At 42.1% G+C, this 5,000-nt stretch overlaps 3 non-coding genes across 3 annotated transcripts in view; all 3 read left to right on the plus strand.

Annotated features, from left to right (window-relative positions):
* The first annotated feature begins 730 nt into the window (after window positions 1–730).
* LOC149092516 (small subunit ribosomal RNA) lies at window positions 731–2,900 on the plus strand. The gene has a single exon (XR_016200826.1). It is a non-coding gene; the product is annotated as a small subunit ribosomal RNA (ribosomal RNA).
* Window positions 2,901–3,387: 487 nt separating this feature from the next.
* LOC149092517 (5.8S ribosomal RNA) lies at window positions 3,388–3,542 on the plus strand. The gene has a single exon (XR_016200796.1). It is a non-coding gene; the product is annotated as a 5.8S ribosomal RNA (ribosomal RNA).
* A 476-nt stretch (window positions 3,543–4,018) lies between these two features.
* The window catches only part of LOC149092518 (large subunit ribosomal RNA), a 4,168-nt gene continuing 3,186 nt past the window's right edge, over window positions 4,019–5,000 (plus strand). The window contains exon 1 of the ribosomal RNA XR_016200852.1: window positions 4,019–5,000. This exon is cut by the window's right edge and continues 3,186 nt beyond it. This is a non-coding gene — a ribosomal RNA (large subunit ribosomal RNA).

The raw sequence follows: 5,000 nt of genomic DNA on the forward strand, positions 1-5,000 counted from the left end.
TCTAATTTTCAGAAAAAGAGGTTTTAGATCACAACCAGATTTATTGTGTTATATGTGGTGAGTGTAGTTGCTGAATTGAGAGAAGCAACCATCAGTAGTTGATGGGGAGGTAAGTGATTGTCTACGGTTATGGATAAGTCAATGCATCAAGCAGTGGTATGGTCCAGACTGTAGCTGTTCACGCATCTATTCCTGTTATTCTGTTGATGTTTGGTGGTTGAAGAGACGGGCCTGAATGGGTTTGGATCGTCAATCATCTTATCACCACACACTATTATACAAAGGTAGAGTACCTGCAAGACCTAAGGTCTTCCTTGGTACGACTGACAATATCTATGAGAGTTGGGCTTTAATGCTATCAGACTTCATATCTTGCATATATGTTCAAACTAGTCACTCAACAGAGTGAGCAGTATTAGTATTGAGCTCTGCTTGTGCAAAGCAGACCGCAGATTGATCCAAGAAATTGGTATCAAGCGGTTATAATACTATGCTGTTTAGTTGACTTGCAAACGTACCCAGCAATGGTTACTCCTGCTAGATGTGCTTGCACATTTTAGTGGAAGAAGATGGATTCTAAAGAGTTTTCTGCAGAATCATCTTAATGCACGACATAAATCTCGATACCTCGTTAAAGTTAACATCCACTTGCTGGTTGTTAGCTGAGGATATCGTATTTATAGCTGCAAAAACAACTTGTTTAGCATTTTACTTTGCTAAAACATCAAGTTACCTGGTTGATCCTGCCAGTAGTCATATGCTTGTCTCAAAGATTAAGCCATGCATGTCTAAGTACATACTGTTTATAAAGTGAAACCGCGAATGGCTCATTAAATCAGTTACGGTTCCTCGGATATTCTTTTTTACATGGATAACTGTGGTAATTCTAGAGCTAATACATGAACAAGTGTTCCAACCTCAGCTTGCTGACGGAAGGATCGCATTTATTAGTACAAGACCAATGATTCTTATTCACCTAGAACCCTGTTCAGTGATTTCGGTCGCTGTCTAAGGACTAGCAGTGGGGATCTTAGCAACTTCGGTTGCATTTCTTGTGATGACTCTGAATAACTGAGCAAATCGTATGGCCTCTGAGCCGACGATGTATCCCTCAAGCAACTGCCTTATCAACTGTCGATGGTAGGTTATGCGCCTACCATGGTTGTAACGGGTAACGGGGAATTAGGGTTCGATTCCGGAGAGGGAGCCTGAGAAACGGCTACCACATCTAAGGAAGGCAGCAGGCGCGCAAATTACACAATCCCAGTACGGGGATGTAGTGACGAAAAATAACAATACGGGACTCTATTGAGGCCCCGTAATTGGAATGAGTACAATTTAAATCCTTTAACGAGGATCTATTGGAGGGCAAGTCTGGTGCCAGCAGCCGCGGTAATTCCAGCTCCAATAGCGTATATTAAAGTTGCTGCGGTTAAAAAGCTCGTAGTTGGATTTCAGTCGAACCTATGGGGTCCACTGATTAAAGGGTTAGATGGTGATGTTAGGTTTCTTGCTTGTGTCTACGGATGCTTGCTTGAACCTTCATTCCTCTTTCCTGGTGGTTACATTCATAGTGTTTAGACAGAAAATTGCTCGATATTTGCTATCAATGCTCTTTACCGAGTGTTGATTCAAGCGATCGAGACTTTTACCTTGAAAAAATCAGAGTGCTCAAAGCAGGCGTCCAAAACCTCGAAAGAGGTGCCTAAAAACGGTATGGTCAACCATCTATATGATGCGTACCACTACCTTAACTTGAATGATCTTGCATGGAATAATGGAATAGGACCTTGGTTCTATTTTGTTGGTCTTAAGAATCCAAGGTAATGATTAAGAGGGACAGACGGGGGCATTTGTATTGCGGCGCTAGAGGTGAAATTCTTGGACCGTCGCAAGACAAACTACAGCGAAAGCATTTGCCAAGAATGTTTTCATTAATCAAGAACGAAAGTTAGAGGTTCGAAGGCGATCAGATACCGCCCTAGTTCTAACCATAAACGATGCCAACCAGCGATCATTCTGAGTAACTAATTTCATGACTCGAATGGAAGCTTCCGGGAAACCAAAGTTTTTGGGTTCCGGGGGAAGTATGGTTGCAAAGCTGAAACTTAAAGGAATTGACGGAAGGGCACCACCAGGAGTGGAGCTTGCGGCTTAATTTGACTCAACACGGGAAAACTCACCCGGCCCGGACACTGAGAGGATTGACAGATTGAGAGCTCTTTCTTGATTCAGTGGGTGGTGGTGCATGGCCGTTCTTAGTTGGTGGAGTGATTTGTCTGGTTAATTCCGATAACGAACGAGACTCTAGCCTACTAAATAGACTTGCAGTTTACACTGCAGTACTCCCCCTTAGTCAACCTGTGGGTGGTAGTATCTCTTGATGGTTTCGGCTGTTGAGGGCTCTGCTGCTATTAGCCTACAGAATTGGCTAGGGTAAGGATGCTGTAGCACTGTAAGGACTTCTTAGAGGGACAAGCGGCGCTCGCAGCCGCACGAAACAGAGCAATAACAGGTCTGTGATGCCCTTAGATGTCCGGGGCCGCACGCGTGCTACACTGAAGTGGTCATCGTGCATACTGTTTCCTGCTCCGAAAGGAGTGGGTAACCGCTTGAACCCATTTCGTGATGGGGATTGGGCATTGTAATTATTGCCCATGAACGAGGAATTCCCAGTAAGCGTGAGTCATTAGCTTGCGTTGATTACGTCCCTGCCCTTTGTACACACCGCCCGTCGCTACTACCGATTGAATGATTTAGTGAGGACTTCGGACTGGTCAATCCAGACCATTGGGAAACTAGTGGTCGGATTGTGCTGGAAAGATGTTCAAACTTGATCATTTAGAGGAAGTAAAAGTCGTAACAAGGTTTCCGTAGGTGAACCTGCGGAAGGATCATTAACGTATTACCCTCTTATTATAAGAGAAATACAACCTTCAAACAATCAAACACTCTGCATAGTGATATTGTAGATGCTAATATGGTGAATGCAATTGAATTGTATTTGCATTAGAGTCGCAATTGTGAATGTTTATTGCAAACATTTAGCCATTGCAACATGATTCTAATTTGCATTACATTCGTTCATTCATACATCCATCTTTCATTATCCAATGCAACAAAGAGTGAGGGTTATCTAACGATAGCCATAATTTCTTTTGCAAAACAATTGTAGTTTATAATGAAAAGCCTGTCTTGCTACATACTTGGTACCTGATCAAGTCTTCAGCTTATGCTGACGGCAAGGTTTAAAGAAGGAAGTTTTACACTTCTTCGCCTAACTAAGTAAAGACAACTATGGTTTTTATAAACTGCATACAATTGTTTTCAAACCCTCTCAATGCAGATTTAGGATACTTATTAAAAGTCCCACGGTGGCAAAGATACATCTTCAAGCGGTGGATCACTCGAATTACCAATCGATGAAGAACGTAGCTAGCTACGATAATCGGTGCGAATTGCAGGACACGCCGAGCACTTGAGCTTCCAACGCACATTGCGGCTTTCGGGTCTTTTCCGAGGTCACATCTGTCTGAGAGTTGAGATGTAAAATAATCAACAAAACACTTGCATACTACCATATATGCATTGTTTTGAGAGGATTGTATATTTATATGCATGAATCTTGATGTTTTATTCCTTTTCTTAATTGCAATTCGTTGCAATTTAGTAAGGAGAATCTCAAATCTACTTGTTTCACATGATAAATTTTGTGTACAATGCATATTTCATCTCTGCAAGCAGTATATATGAATAGATACTAGCATGAGATTCTAAGGTTAGTCGCCTATCTGACGACGCTAAAGTCGTATTGCAGATAACTATGGTGATCAACTAACCTGTTAACTGATGAATCTTCTTGCACTTGTATAAATCGTACAAATAGTAGCTATTTCATTCTGTTAAAGCAGACCTAAGAAGTAATGCAAAGGCAAAATTTGTGCAAACATTAAAGTAGATTTACGTTGCTTGCTTGCAAACAACACAAATAAACATTAATCAACTTAATCAATATTTTTGATCTCAGATCAGGTGAGGTTACCCGCCGAATTTAAGCATATAATTCAGCGGAGGAAAAGAAATCAAACGAGATTCCCTGAGTAACGGCGAGTGAAAAGGGATGAGTCCGGCGCAAAGGTTTTCCATTGAAAGGTGGAAAGCGGTGCTGCGTAATGGCTAGAGTCACGATTATTTCAACTAAATCTGCAAGTCCCTCTGACAAGGGCCCTCTTCCCAGAGACGGTTCTAGGCCGGTGGCAGATCTTGGTTAATGGAATATCGATTACTGGCTTTAGTCGCGGATAGAGTCAGATTGCTTGAGAGTGCAATCCAAATTAGGAGGTAAACTCCTCCTAAGACTAAATACGATGGTAATATCGATAGCAAACAAGTACCGTGAGGGAAAGTTGCAAAGTACTTTGAAGAGAGAGTTCAAAAGGACGTGAAACCGCTTGTAGAGAAACGGATAGAACCACGAAGTGTAGCTGAGAGGAGAACTCAGCTCCTCTTGTGTATTGTTGCCTTTTTCTATTCAGTGCTAAGAATGCTTTACAGCGTTCCAAGATCAGTAGGTTAAGGGGTAACTTTTAGCCTGCCCTTGGATCTTGGTATTGATAGGAGGAGTGCAATATGTGCATGAGGAGTGCATTTTCTCAACTCTCGTGCTCAAACCACGACCAATGTGAAGGAGAGTGCAAAACTCTTGTTCAAGTGATAACAGCAAGGTGTACTAAACACACACCTAATCAGCATTTAGTTTTCACAGCTACTAATATTCCTTGCGTTGTTAGACTTAGCCTGTGAGCTAGTGTTGGCAACTGTTACCACAGTCACATTGGAGATGAATCTCTGCTTATGCAGGGTCAACAATGCTTGTCATCTGCTCTGACGAATCCGACTAGTCTTTCGTTGATGATGTCTGTTTCTTCACCTGGTGTTGAAACAACTCATGGATTGGCTGGCTTTTGGTGGTTTGTTGGTAAAAGTGGCAAGCTTACGTT

The sequence above is a fragment of the Tetranychus urticae genome, unplaced genomic scaffold (assembly GCF_039701765.1).
Source record: "Tetranychus urticae isolate SD_2017Ah unplaced genomic scaffold, NJAU_TeUrti_SD_1.0 Scaffold_8, whole genome shotgun sequence".
Lineage (NCBI taxonomy): Eukaryota > Metazoa > Arthropoda > Arachnida > Trombidiformes > Tetranychidae > Tetranychus > Tetranychus urticae.